A 16,166-nucleotide genomic window follows, 5' to 3' on the forward strand; every position below is an offset into this window, starting at 1 on the left:
GCGGAAAAAGCATTCGACAAAGTACAGCATCCCTTTATGTTCAAAACTCTCGAAAAACTAGGGATAACAGGAACACAACCTCAACATTGTAAAAGCAATCTATGCTAAGCCTCAGGCTAGCATCATTCTGAATGGAGAAAAATTGAAGGTATTCCCTCTAAAATCTGGAACAAGACAGGGATGCCCTCTCTCACCACTTGTGTTCCACATAGTTCTCGAAACACTGGCCAGAGCAATTAGACAGACGAAAGAAAATAAAGGCATAAAAATAGGAAAAGAAGAACTTAAATTATCACTATTTGCAGGTGACATGATTCTATACCTAGCAGACCCAAAATGGTCTACAAAGAAACTATTAGAGCTAATAAATGAATTCAGCAAAGTGGCAGGATATAAAATCAACACGCATAAATCAAAGGCATTCCTGTATATCAGCGACAAATCCTCTGAAATGGAAAGGAGGACAACCACTCCATTCACAATATCCTCAAAAATAATAAAATACTTGGGAATCAACCTAACAAAAGAGGTGAAAGACTTATACAATGAAAAGTACAGAACCCTAAAGAGAGAAATTGAAGAAGTTTTTGAAGATGGAAAAATATACCCTGTTCATGGATAGGCAGAACTAACATCATCAAAATGCTGATATTACCAAAAGTTTTCTATAGGTGTAATGCAATGCCAATCAAAATCCCAATGGCATTTCTTGTAGAAATAAAGAAAGCAATCATGAAATTCATATGGAAAAATAAAAGACCCAGAATAGCAAAAACAATGCTAAGCAGGAAGTGTGAATCAGGTGGTATAGTGATACCAGACTTCAAACTATACTACAGAGCAATTGTAACAAAACAGCATGGTACTGGTACCAAAACAGGCGGGTGGACCAATGGTACAGAATAGAGGACACAGAAACCAACCCACAAAACTACAACTTTCTTATATTTGATAAAGGGGCTAAAAGCATGCAATGGAGGAAGGATAGCATCTTCAACAAATGGTGCTGGGAAAACTGGAAATCCATATGCAACAAAATGATACTGAATCCCTTTCTCTCGCCATGCACAAAAGTTAACTCAAAATGCATCAAGGAGCTTGATATCAAATCAGAGACATGGCATCTGATAGAAGAAAAAGTATGCTATGACCTACATACTGTGGGGTCAGGGCTCCAAATTCCTCAACAGGACACCCATAGCACAAGAGTTAACATCTAGAATCAACAAATGGGACCCACTCAAACTAAAAAGTTTTTTCTCAGCACAAGAAACAATAAGAGAGGTAAATAGTGAACCTACATCATGGGAACAGATCTTTACTCCTCACACTTCAGATAGAGCCCTAATATCCAGAGTATATAAAGAACTCAAAAAATTAGACAATAAGATAACAAATAACTCAATCAATAAATGGGCCAAGGACCTGAACAGACACTTCTCAGAGGAGGACATACAATCAATCAACAAGTACATGGAAAAATGCTCACCATCTCTAGCAGTCAGAGAAATTCAAATCAAAAACACCCTAAGATACCATCTCACCCCAGTAAGATTGGCAGCCATTATGAAGTCAAACAACAACAAGTGCTGGCTAGGATGTGGGGAAAAGGGTACACTTGCACATTGTTGGTGGGACAGCAAATTGGTGCAGCCAATTTGGAAAGCAGTATGGAGATTTCTTGGAAAGCTGGGAATGGAACCACCATTTGACCCAGCTATTCCCATTCTTGGTCTATTCCCTAAAGACCTAAAAAGAGCATGCTACAGGGACACTGCTACATTGATGTTCATAGCAGCACAATTCACAATAGCAAGACTGTGGGACCAACCTAGATGCCCTTCAATAAATGAATGGATAAAAAAATGTGGCATTTATACACAATGGAGTATTACTCTGCATTAAAAAATGACAAAATCATGTAATTTGCAGGGAAATGGATGGCATTAGAGCAGTTTATGCTAAGTGAAGCTAGCCAAGCCCTAAAAAACAAATGCCAAATGTCTTCTTTGATATAAGGAGAGTAACTAAGAACAGACTAGGGAAGAAGAGCACGAGAAGCAGCCTAACATTAAACAAGTATGAGAGGTGGGAGGGAAAGGGAGAGAGAAGGGAAATTGCATGGAAATGGAAGGAGACCCACAGGGTTATACAAAATTACATACAAGAGGAAGTGAGGGGAAAGGGAAAAATAATACAATGGGGAGGAATGAATTACAGTAGAGGGGTTAGAGAGAGAAGAGGGGAGGGGAGGGGAGGGGAGGGGGGATAGTACAGGATAGGAAAGGCAGCAGAATACAACAGACTTGAGTATGTCAATATGTAAATCAATGGAAGTGTAACTGATGTGATTCTGCAATCTGTATATGGGGTAAAAATGGGAGTTCATAACCCAGTTGAATCAAAGTGTGAAATATGATATATCAAGAGCTATGTAATGTTTTGAAAAACCAACAATAAAAAATAAATTTAAAAAATAAAAATAAAATAAAATTCTGATATTCATTTTACCTTTTTTTATCAAATAGCTTATGAATTGGTGGCTTTTGGAATGAAATTTATAATTTTATAAGCAAAAGCAAAAAAAAAACAGTGAAATATCCATTTACTGTAATTCTTCCCCTAATGCTTTGGTCAGATTTCTTTGATAATGCACAGGAATTCATCTGTTTGCTTGTGGATTTTGCTCCCCACGTTTGGGACTCCAAGTATCAATGGTTCTCTAAACAGGTTTGGGTTAGTGTCAGGGTTTTTCTTAGTTTTAGTGCTAGGGTGACATCTTGTGTTATGGTTAGAGTTAGTTTTTGTCTAGTTTTTTTGATAATGGGAAAGATTCATCTTTTACAAACTAGCCTAAATATGCTTGCCAAGTTTGGGCTTTCTAGATGCAATTGTTCATACTCAGGAACAGTTTGCAATTTCATGTTTCACTGCATTTTACATATATGGGTGAATGGAAATGGACCTGGAATTCAAACAGGTTTTGAGCATGCTGCTTGAAACTTTACACACTCAATCAGTTTTCAGTATGCATTGTCTTGTTTCTTTCTTGTTGAAGTAGCCCTAAGCTGAATCATGCAAAAACAACTTTATCTGAGAGCACCCTATGAAAAAACAGGAAAATACCCATTTAATGAAATACCTAACCAAATTATTTAGTCAGATGTCTTTGATACTGCACAGAACTCATCTGTTTTCTGGCCCCAATATGCTGCACACTTTGGGAATCCTAAGATCAACAGTTCTCTAAGCAGTTTAGGGATAGGATTATGGTTAGTGATAGAGTTAGTACTATGTTTGAACTACTGTTAGGTTAGGGTTAGTTTTGGGCTAATTTATTTGATACTGTGCAGGATTCATCTTTTACCTATCCTTACTATGCTCGCCCAGTTTGGGCCTTCTGGTTGCAAGTGTTTGTTGTCAGGAACATTTCCTATTTTCAGGTTTCACTGCATTTTGACCTATACAGGTGAATGGAAATCAAGCTAGAAATCAAACAGGGTTTGTTCTTGCTGCTTGAAATTTCACACACTCAATCAAGTCTCAGTATGCATTGTCTCGTTTTTTCTTGTTGAAGTAGCCCTAAGATGAAGCAAGCAAAAACACCTTAATATGAGAGCACTCTACCAAAAACCCAAAAAATACCCATTTACTGAAGTACCTAACCAAATTATTTAGTCAGATGTCTTTGATACACCACAGGATTCATCTGTTTGCTAACCCAACTGTGCTCCACACTTTTGAAACTTTTAGGATCAATGGTTCTCTAAAGAGTTTAGGGATAGTACTAGGATTAGGGTTAGGGTTAGGTCTAGGGTTACAGCTAGTGTTATGGTTAGAGTTAATTTTGGGCTGATTTATTTGATATGAGCAGGATTCATATTTTACCTAGCCTAACTGTGCTCACCAAGTTTTGGCCTTATAGGTGCAACTGTTCACTGTCAGGAACAGTTTGTATTTTCAGATATCACTGCATTTTGACCTATATGAGTTAATGGAATTCCACCTGGAAATCAAACAGCGTTTGTGCTAGCTGCTTGAAACTTCACACACTCAGTCATTTCTCCATGAGCATTGTCTGGTTTCATTCTAGTAAAGGAAGCCCAAAACTGAAGCACACAAAACCAAGTTCAAACATGAGTAGAGGAAGTCCAAAACTGAAGCACACAAAAACAAGTTTCTACAAGAAAACAGGGAAATAGCAAGTTACTGAAATTCCTCCCCAAATTCTTTGGTCAGATTTCTTTGACAAAGCACAGGAATTCATCTGCTTGCTAGCCCACTTGATTCACCACGTTTGGGACTCCAAGGATTAATGGTTCTCTAAACAGGTTAGGGTTAGTGTTAGGGTTTGTGTTAGTTTTAGGGCTAGGTTGACAGCTTGTATTATGGTTAGAGTTAGTTTTGTCTAGTTTCTTTCATACTGGGCAGCATGCATCTTTTACAAACTAGCCTAAATATGCTTGCCAAGTTTGGGCCTTCTCGGTGCAAGTGTTTGCAGTCAGGAACAGTTTGTATTTTCAGGTTTCACTGCATTTTAACCTATATGGGTGAATGGATATTTCAGCTGAAAATCGAATAGAGTTTGTGCTTGCTGCTTGAAACTTCACACACTCAATCAGATCTCAGTATGTATTGCCTTTTTTTTTTTCATTCTTGGTGAAGTAGCCCTAAGCTGAAGCATGCAAAACAACTTTTTCTGAGAGCACTTTCTGAAAAAAACAGAAAAAATACACATTTACTGAAATACCTAACCAGATTATTTCATCAGATGTCTTTGACACTGCACAGGATATATATGTTTAGTGGCCCTACTCTGCTCCACACATTTTGGACTCCTAGGATCAATGGTTCTGTAAACAATTTAGGGAGAGTGTTAGGAATAGGGTTAGGTAAGGGCTAGGGTTAGAACCAGTGTTAAGGTTAGAGTTAGTTTGGGGCTGATTTCTTTGATACTGGGCAGGATACATCTTTTATGTAGCCTAACTCTGCTCACCAAGTTTCAGCCTTCCAGGTGCAAATGTTTGCTGTCAGGAACAGTTTGTATTTTCAGGTATCACTGTATTTGGAACTATGTGGTTGAATGGGAATTGAGCCTGAAATGAAATAGGATTTGTCCTAGCTGCTTGAAACTTCACACACTCTATTAGTTTTCCATGAGCATTGTCTGGTTTCTTTCTTGTAGAATAAGCCCAAAGCTGAAGCACAGAAAAACAACTTTATCCAAGAGCACTCTATGAGAAAACAGGGAAATACCAAGTTACTGAAATTCCTCCCCCAATTCTTTGGTCAGATTTATTTGAAAATGTGCAGAAATTCAGCAGTTTGCTAGCCCACTAGGCTCCCCAACTTTGGGACTCCAAGGATCAAAGTTTCTCTAAACAGTTTAGGGTTAGTTTCAGGATTCGTGTTCGTTTTATGGCAGTGTGACAGCTTGTGTTTTGTTAGAGTTAGTTTATGTCTAGTTTCTTTGACCCTAGGCAGGATTCATCTTTTACCTAGCCTAATTCTGGTCACCAAGTTTGGATCTTCTAAGTGCAAGGGTTCACTGTCAGTAACAGTTTGTATTTTCAGGATTCACTGCATTTCGACCTGTATGGGTGAATGCAAATAAAGATGGAAAGAGAACAGGGTGTGTGCTAGCTGCTTGAAACTTTACACACTGAACTAGGTTTCAGAATGCATTGTCTTTTTCCTTTCTTGTTGAAATAGCCTTAAGATGAAACATGCAAAAAAAAAAAAAACTTTTTCCAAGAACACTTTATGAAAAAACAGAAAAATTCCATTTACTGAAGTACTTCACCAATTTATTTTCTCAGATATCTTTGATACTCTACAGGGTTTATCACTTTGCTGGCTCCAGACTAAGCAACACATTTTTGGTACTCCTAAGATCAATGGTTCTATAAAAAGTTTAGTGATAGTGTTAGGGATAGGGTTAGGTTTAGGGATAGGGTTAGAGCTACTGTTAGTGTTAGAGTTAGTTTTGGGTTAATTTCTTTGATACTGGGCAGGATTCATTTGTTTCCTAGCGTAACTATGCTCGCCAAGTTTCTACCTTCTAGGTTCAACTGTTCGCTGTCAGGAACAGTTTGTATTTTCAGGTTTCACTGCCTTTGGAACTATATGGGTGAATGGGAATTGAGTCTGAAATCAAACAGGGTCCGTGCTAGTTACTTGAAACTTCACACTCTTAATCAGTTCTCCACAAACATTGTCTGGTTTGTTTCTGTAAAAGAAGCCCAAGTTGAAGCACACAAAAACAAGTTTATCCAAGAGAACTCTATAAGAAAACAGGGAAATGCCCAGTTATTGAAATTACTCCCCCAATGATTTGGTCATATTTCTTTGATATTGCATAGGAATTCATCTGTTTGCTAGGCCACCTAGGCTACCCAAGTTTGGGACTACAAAGATCAATAGTCTTCTAAGCAACTTAGGGTTAGAGTCAGGGTTTGTGTTACTTTTAGGTCTAGGGTGAGAGCTTGTTTTATGGTTAGAGTTATTTTTGTCTAGTTTCTTTTATACTGGGAAGGATTCATCTTTTACCTATTCTAACTATGCTCCCCATGTTTGGACCTTTTAGGTGCAAGTGTTCACTGTCAGGAACAGTTTGTATTTTCAGGTTTCATTTCTTTTTTACCTATACAGATGAATGGAAATTGAGCTGGAATTTGTGCTTGCTGCTTAAAATTTCACACGTTGAATCAGGGGTCAGAATGCATTGTCTTCTTTATTTTTCTGAAGTAGCCCTAAGATGAAGCATGGAAAAACAACTTAATCTGAGAGCACTCTATAAAAAAGAGAAAAATACCCATTTACTGAAATAACTAATCAAATTATTCACTCAGATATTTTTGATACTGCATAAAATTCATAACTTTGATGGCCCCACTCTGTTCCAATCTTTTGGAGCTCCTTGGATCAATGGTTCCCTAAACAATTTAGTGGTTAATTTAGGGATAGAGTTAGGATTAGGGCTAGGGTTCTATCTAGTGTTAGGGTTAGAGATTTTTTTGGCTAATTTCTTTGATACTTGGGAGGATTCATCTTTTCCCTATCCTATCTCTGCTTGCCAAGTTTGGACCTTCTATTTACAACTGTTCGTTGTTAGGAAAAGTTTTTATTTTCAGGTTTCACTGCATTTGGAACTATACAGGAGAATGGGAATCAAGCCTTAAATCAAACAGGATTTGTGCTGTCTACTTGAAACATCACACACTCAATCAGTTCTCTGTGAGTATTGTCTGGTTTGTTTCTTATAGAAGAAGTCCAAAGGTGAAGCACACAAAAACAACTTTATCCAAGTGCACAGGGAAATACCCAGTTACTGAAATTACTCCCCCAATTCTTTGGTCATATTTCATTGATTATATGCAGAAATTCATCTGTTTCCTAGCCCACTAGGCTACACAGTTTGGGACTCCAAGGATCAATGGTTCTCTAAACAGGTTAGGGTTAGTTTCAGGGTTTGTGTTAGTTTTAGTGCAGGGTGACAGCTTGTTTTGTTGTTAGAGTTAGTTTTTGTCTAGGTTATTTGATCCTGAGCAAGATTCATCTTTTACCTAGCCTAACTATGGTCACCAATTCTGGACCTTCTAGGTGTAAGGGTTCACTGTCAGGAACAGTTTGTATTTTCAAGTTTCACTGCATTTTGACCTATACGGGTGAATGGAAATCGAGCTGGAATTTGAACAGGGTTTGTGCTTGCTGCCTGAAACTTCACACACTCAGTCAGATCTCAGAATTCATTGTCTTCTTTCTTTCTTGTTGAAGTAGCCCTAAGCTGAAGCATGCAAAAACAACTTAATCTGAGAACACTTTATAAAAAACTAGGAAAATACCCACTTACATAAATACCTAACCAAATTATTTAGTCAGATATCTTTAATACTACATAGGACTCATCACCTTGCTGACCCCAGTATGCTCCACACTTCTGTGCTTCCTAGGATCGATGGTTCTCTAAAAGATTAGGGATAGATTTAGGGATTGGGTTAGGGTTAGGGTTAGGGCTAGGGTAAAAGGTAATGTTAGGTTTAGAGTTAGTTTTGGGCTAATTTATTTGATACTGGGGAGGATTCAACTTTAACCTAGCCTAACTATGCTAGCCAAGTTGGGGCCTTTTAAGTGCAACAGTTCGCTGACAGAAACAGTTCGAATTTTCAGGTTTCACTGCCTTTGGAACTATATGGGTGAATGAGAATCAAGCCTTAAATCAAACAGGGTTTGTGCTGGCTGATTGAAACTTTAGAAACTCAATCAGTTCTCCATGAGCATTGTCTGGTTTCTTTCTTGTAGAAGAAGCCCAAAGCTGAATCACAAAAAAAACTTTATCCAAGACCATTCTTTAAGAAAACAGGGAAATACCCAGTTACAGAAATTCCTCCTACAATTCTTTGCTCAGATTTCTTTGATAATGTGCAGGTATTCATCTATTTTCTAGCCCACTAGGCTCTGCAAGTTTTTGACTCCAAGCATCAATGGTTCTCTAAACAGGTTAGTGTGAGTGTCAGGGTTTGTGGTAGGTTTAGTTCTAGGGTGACAGCTTGTGTTATGATTAGAGTGAGTTTTTGTCTAGTTTTTTTATACTGGCCAGGATTCATCTTTTACCTAGACTAATTATGCTCACCAAGTTTGGGCCTTCTAGATGCAAGTTTTCACTGTCAGCAACAGTTTGTATTTTCAGGTTTCACTGCATTTTGACCTATACGGGTTATAAATCGAGCTGGAAATCAAACAGGGTTTGTGCTTGCTCTTTGAAACTTCACACACTGAAACAGGTCTCATAATGCATTGTCTTGTTTCTTTCTTTTTGAAGTAGCCCTAAGCTGAAGCATACAAAAACAACTTTTTCCAAGAGCACTCTATGAAAAAAACTGGAAAATAAACATTTACTGAAATACGTAATAAAATTATTTAGTCAGATGTCTTTGATATGGCACAGGATTCCTCTCTTTTGCTGGCACTACTATGCTCCACACTATTGGGACTTCTAGGATCCACAGTTCTCTAAACAGTTAATGGATATTGTTAGGGATAGGGTTAGGTTTAGAGCTAGGTTTAGATATAGTGTTAGGGATACAGTTAGTTTTGTGCTAATTTCTTTGATACTGAGGAGGAATCATCTTGAACCTAGCCTAACTATGCTTGCCAAGTTTGGGCCTTCTAGGTGCAACTGTTCACTGGTTCTTGTAGAAGAAGCCCAAAGTTGAAGAACACAAAATCAAGTTTGTCCAAGAGCACTCTTTAAGAAACAGGGAAATACCCAGTTACTGAAATTCCTCCTACAATTCATTGGTCACATATCCTTGCTAATGTGCAGGAATTCATGTGTTTGCTAGCTCAATAGGCTCCCTAAATTTGGGATTCCAAACATCAATGGTTCTCTAAACAGTGGAGGGTTAGTGTCAGTTTTAGGGCTAGGTGACAGCTTGTGTTATTTTTAGAGTTAGTTTTTGTCTAGTTTCTTTGATACTGGGCAGGATTCATCTTTTACCTAGCCTACCTATGTTCACCAAATTTGGGCCTTCTAGGTTCAACTGTTTGATGTCTGGAACAGTTTGTATTTTCAGGTTTCACTGCATTTTGACCTATAAGGGTGAATGGAAATTGAGCTGGAAATCAAACAGGGTTTGTTCTTGCTGCTTGAAATTTCACATAGTAAACCAGATCTCAGAATGAATTGTGTTGTTTCTTTCTTGGTGAAGTAGCCCTAAGCTGAAGCATGCAAAAACAACTTTTACCGAGAGCACTCTATGAAAAAAATGGAAAATACCCATTTACTGAAATATCTAATCAAATTATCTTGTCAGATGTCTTTGGTACTGCATAGGATTCATTGCTTTTCTGGCTGTACTATGCTCCACACTTTTGGGACTCCTAGAATCAATGGTTCTCTAAATAGATTAGGAAAAGTGTTAGGGATAGGGATAGGGTTAGGACTAGGGTTAGAGCTAGTGTTAGGGTTAGAGTTTGTTTGGGGCTAATTTCTTTGTTACTTGGGATGATTCATCATTAACCTAGTGTAACTATGCTTTCCAAGTTGGGTCTTCTAGGTGCAACTGTTTGCTGTCAGGAATAGTTTGTATTTTCAGGTTTCATTGCATTTTGACCTAAATGGGTGAATGGATATCAAGCTGCAGATCAAACAGTGTTTCTGCTTGCTGCTGGAAACTCCACACACTGAACTTGGTCTGAGAATGCATTTTCTTGTTTTTTTCTTGATGAAGTAGCCCTAAACTGAAGCATGCAAAAACAGCTTTTTCCAAGAGCACTCTATTGAAAAACAGGAAAATACCCATTTACTGAAATACCTAAACCAATTATTAGTCAGATGTCTTTGATATGGCACAGGATTCATCTCTTTTATGGCCACACTATGGTTCACACTATTGAAACTTCTAGGATCAATGGTTCTTTAAACAGTTAAGGGATTTTTTTTAGGGATAGGGTTAGGTTTAGGGCTAGGGTTAGAGATAGTGTTAGGATTAGAGTGTGGTGAGCCGCTTCTGCCGCTTTTGCAGACTATGGTTGCCATTACAAGATGGCGCTGGCTCCGCTGTGGTTTGTGACAAACAACTCCTAATTTGGGAGAGTTGGCACATGGTTTTTCAACACCCTATGAGAAAGTTGCGTCGTGGCAGCTTTGCATTGGGGCTTGAGGTGCTTTATTAAGGCTGGGAGGGACATCCGAGGGTTAGAAGAAAAGGTATCAAGGACCTGAATAAACTGCTGAAAGAAGATTCCTGAGTTGCGTCTTCCTTGCGGGCAAGGGGTCGCGACAAGTGGTGCCGAAACCCGGGAACCAGAACTTTCAGTCAGTCAGGGGCGGTGCACCGGTTAGTCCCAGGTGAGTGGGATCCGCGACCAAAGCGGGGATAGTCCCAGTAAGCGGGATCCGCGACCAAAGCGGGGTCAGCTCCTCTACAAAGAAAGAGAGAGCCTCACATTTATTGCAGCTGCACTGTGTACTTTCACTTTTGTTTTCTGTGTTTCTTTTGTTGTGTCATTTCGCTTTTGTTTTTTGTGCGTCTTTTGTTGTTGTGTCATGGGTGTTGCATCTTCAAGTCCGCTCCTCCTGGCCCTAGATGACCTGTTACGTTCCAAGGGCCTGGAAGTGAAACGTAGTACTTTAGAGAGATTTTTACAGAAGACAGATATTGCTGCACCGTGGTTTGCATTTTCGGGCAGCCTTACTATTCCCAGTTGGGACAAATTAGGGAAAGATCTGGATTTCGCTTACAAACAAGGAACTTTAAGGGGCAGTACCATTCCGCTTTGGAAATTAGTGAGGGGGTGTATAATGGATGGTAAATGCCAGAAAGCTGTGAGCGAGGGTCAGGCCGTTCTTGAGCAATTGCATGAAGAAAAATCGGAGGGGTCACATAGCGAGGTAGCAGAAAGTCTTAGGAGTAAGAGTGGTGAACAGATAAGGGAGTCTGAAGTTAAACAGAGGAGAAGGCTCTATCCGGACTTGACTGAGTTAAAAACTCCTAAGGACACAAGTAGCTCGGACAGTTCTGAGGAATTGGATCCACCCTAGCCGCTCTCAACCCCTCCTTCTCATCTTCCCCCTCCCTACCAGGCCCACAAAAAAGTCTTAACTGACCTTCTCCAGAATATTCACCATGGCTGATTTTAGGACTCTTAGCAAAAAAAAAAAAATCTCTACAAAAAAGTTCAATATAGATAAAATTTCCTATTTTCATGTTGCCCTGTTTTACTTGGCCACTGTCTGAAAAAATCAGCACTCCAGGCGCTGGACACTCCTTTACTAGTTTTTCACAAAAATATGTAAACAAGGCCTCTGGCCTTGAGCTGGGCTTCACAGTGCTGACTACATTTCTAAGATAAGGGAGTTACTAACTGGGCTCCATGGTAACAGCTGGCAGGAGGAAGAACTGGAAAGGGAGATAGAGGAACTGGAGGGTAGATTGAAAAAGTCAAGATTTAAAGCACCTACAGCCCTGATCGCTGTCACGCTCCCTCCTTATAACCCCGTTTGGGACAAGGACAACCCCAGAAGGCTGGGGGGTGTTCGGTGGCAGCCTAAGACGGCCCAAACTTCCCAGTAATTAAAAACCTGGATGCCGATGGACAGCTGGCCAGAGTGCATGTTCCTCTAGCCTTTAAGGATATTAAACAACTAAAGGAGGCAGTTCCTAATTACAGACCCCATGCCCCCTTTACATTGACTCTCTTCGTGTTTTTCTCTGCCAATCAGCCGACACCTAGTGACTGGCAACAGCTTTTCATGGCTGTGTTGTCCGGAGGGGATTTTTTGTTGTGGAAAAGTGAAAATCAAGAGAGGTGTCACGAGCTAGCCCGAGTCAATCAGGATGCCAGCTTCCCACGGCTTAACTTTGAAATGTTAACAGGCTTGGGACAATATGCTATCATGAATCAACAAATTAATTATAATCCTGGGGTCTATGCTCAGATAGCTACAGCAGCCATTTAGGCTTGGAAGGCTCTACCTATTTCAAATGCTAAAACAAAAATTTCAAAAATTGCTCAAGGACCCTCTGAGCCTTATTCTGACTTCATTGCCTGATTGATGCAGGTGGCAGGGAAAATATTCCCTAACTTGGAACAAGCCACGCTGGTCATTAAGCAATTGGCTCTTAAAAATGTAAACTCCTATTGCCAAAATGCTATTAAATCTACCAGAGCAAAGAGTGTTGATGACATGATTCGAGCGTGTAAGGATATTGATGGAGCTCATATTACTAGACAGGTTCTGGCCGCTGCCCTCAAAACAGGAACAGGGGCCCGCCCCAAGGTCTACTGGACAATCCAGGGACGAAATGGTGCCCCGGGGAGTGGGCGACTTCGTCACCTCCCACGGACCAACCCCTTTCTATCTGTACACTCCCCCAAAAAAATGCCAGGAAGTGCAGGATGTACACGAGCTGCAACCGCAGGTCACAGAGACAGAACAGGCTGCTACCGCAGTAAGATCTTGGCCAGGTGGGGGAAAATGCAGACAAATTCAAACAAAATACAATCGGCTAGGAAAACTTGGGGAACTTTTGCCCCAAAAATGGGCAGCGGACTCCATGTTGTTTGCATCACCATGGTAACCATGGGGTGCCTGGCCGGAAGAGTAGCTTCCTCCCACACCTTTTCGGGCTTCTGATTGGTTCTTCCACAGTCACTCAGACAGGACTTCTGGTCCCGCTTTCCAGCCACTAACCTGTACTGCTGTGTTTCAGATTTCTACCGGAGCTGCTCAGAGCCTGTATTTACAAAAAAAAAAAAAAAAAAAATGCCTACCTGTAAATGCTAATGAAAGATATCTTTTTCAGACAAAATTTAATTCCACAGGTTTCTATGTTACAGTCCTAAATTTCAGCTAGTTCTAAGTTAAATAACCTGACTTTTTCTCTATAGTTGTGTTACTAAATAATGTTCTATTGATGGGAGATATCAAATATGCTTCTTTATATTTTACTTTTAATTTTGAAGGTTATGAGGATGCATTTGCTCGCCACAGGAACAAGCCGGCAAAGTTCCTGTGATGACCAAAAAATCCTTATTTTCATTGCTAACTATAAAAATAAGGATCTTATTTCAGTTACATCAAGTGACGTCACATAGAAGAGTGCACTCCTAGTTCAAAATAAATTTAAATGGATCCAAATATTTTAAGACCACGTGGTTACATAAAGTTAATACAATTATAAGTTATGTTCTTATTCTTAATATATATATATATATATTTTTTAGATATTTAGATAACCTATATTTGTTAATCTATAAATTAATTAGCACATGCCTAATTGATTAGTTAATATATATTTGCCTAATTGTTTTTCTTCAACAGAAAACCCATAATTTATGTTTTATATTTACATTTATCAGATCCTCTGCCTTTTCAGTTACAGATATTTGAGATAAATGTGTTTACTATAAATTTGCTTTTAAGTAAAAATACAATCAAGTAATTTCTAATTCTCAGGGTTATTGTTCAAACTCATAAAATGATAAATTATTATAATTATTTCTCCAAAATATCTAAAGGTTTTAACTTTATTTTCATTGATATTTCTTATCAAAATATAATAATTTGTTTATAGATTCTAAGGTTTTCAAAAATTGTCCCAAAGTAAAAAAAAAAAAAAAAAAAAGGCACACATGCCTCCTCCTGGATGAAGAACCTTGGTGTCCTGTGATTTTTTTTTTTGTTGTTATTTTTTAACCTCGACGTCTCTCGCCGGACTCGGTTTCCGTTAGCCAGACTTGGCATCTGGAGGTCCTTACCGAGATTCGGAAAGCAGAGGTAAGCGGACAAGGCTCACCTTCTAAGGGAGAAGGGGGAAGATTAGATCAAAGATAATTTAAAGAGACAGGGTACGTACTATGGGTAACTCAACAGTGAAACTTCATCTGGCCAACGAAGTTAAAGAACTGTTAAGCAAACAAGAAACAAAAATAAAAACCAAGACAGCAACCAAATTCGTTGAAGCTAAAGCCCAGGCTTGTCCTTGGTTTCTGACAGGAGGCTTTCTTAATAACAGTGATTGGGATTTGGTAAAGCAGGATCTCCAAAAGTTGTTGAGGGACCAGGGTCCAGATAGAGTCCCAATTGCTACTTTCTCTCTATGGAGATTGGTAAAGGATGCTCTTTTAACTGATAAAGTGAAGATTAAGGAACAGCTTGCTGAATGCAAACAGGCTCTTAATCAGGTCCAAACTGCTGCCACTATTAATCAGGTTATTCAACAAACTTCCAACATACTCGAATCTCAAAGTAAAATTAATCAACATATTTTGTCAGGGATTTTAGCTGCCAACCAAAAAACAGATTTACTTCAGACTCAGGTAGAAGAATTGTCTGACCTGGTGCTTTTGGGTTGCATTGATCAACGTGCACATTTATGTATAACCTCTGTCAGATTTTATGATTCCAGAAAGGCCTCACGCATCATCGGGGAGTATCTATCCGGAACCTGGTCCATGGAAGAAGAAAACTTGATCCAGTCTCAACTAACTCAGATTGCTGTTTTGAATAGCACCCGTGTCGATCCAGTGACCTTGAGTCAATTCACCACTTGGATATCTTCTGCCTTTTCCTTTTTTAAGGAGTGGGTGGGAGTAGGCATTTTTGGCACTATGTGTTGCTTTGGTGTGATTCTTTGTTTGTGGCTTCTCTGTCTTCTCAAGGCCCACAATGCTCGGGATAAGGCTATGATCATACAAGCTCTTGCTGCTTTAGAAAATGGCAACTCGCCACAAGTCTGGCTTGTGCATCTTAAACAGTAAACCTTTGACATGGTCGTTACATCCCAAGTTATTATAACATTGCACTGGGATCGACATGTCCTTCTTTTGTCATTCTTCTAATGCTGGAACTTCTACCATATCTTTCCTTTGTGCATACCTCTCCTCCCTGCCTTTCTGCACTAGGATCTTTGCTAGCTAATCTTACAGTTCAACTACACCTGCCATTTGATGGTGATGGTCATGGGTCCTGTTTATAGAGGCAGTTACCATAACACTGTCCTGTTGGCCACAACACACTGAGCTGATCTTGTAGTACCCAGTGATGGGCAACTTCCACGCTTGCACTGCAACCTAAGACAGGGGAGTGGGGCCTCCCCAGAGACGGGTAAGCAGTGCAGGGGCGGTGGACGACCTAAGACAGGGGCTACTTGATTCCCCTTGACATGCAACAGCAAGAGAGGTTGACTTGCTGGTAGTAGGCCTTCCCTGGCCCCCGGGGCCCAGCCCCCAATTCCTTGTTCTGCATGTCAAGGTGGCCAGCTCACAAGGCCATGACATATGTGCTCCACGGGAACATCTTGACCTTTATCTAACAATGGCAGATGTCACAACCAAATTTCTCCCCCTCTCTGTTGTCCCTGCCTTTCTCTTAGGGTGTTGCCAACTTAATTTTGTCTCCCCTACAAAGACAGCCTCAGCTGTCCCCCTCCGTCTACCATCATCACGATACAGAATGCGAGACAAGACACTACACTTGAGTGATCCACTTGAGTGGACCTCAAGGGGAACATGTCCTATTGCATGCGGGTTTGACGTCCACGCCCCGCCCCACAAAAAAAAGGCGTCGGCTGATATGGCCTCAGGTTTGGGGAAGGGCCCTCCTTAAGGCTGGGCCATACTATGCAGCCACTTCTACACAGTGGAATAAAACCTCTACT

This window comes from Urocitellus parryii, chromosome 5 (assembly GCF_045843805.1).
Source record: "Urocitellus parryii isolate mUroPar1 chromosome 5, mUroPar1.hap1, whole genome shotgun sequence".
NCBI lineage: Eukaryota > Metazoa > Chordata > Mammalia > Rodentia > Sciuridae > Urocitellus > Urocitellus parryii.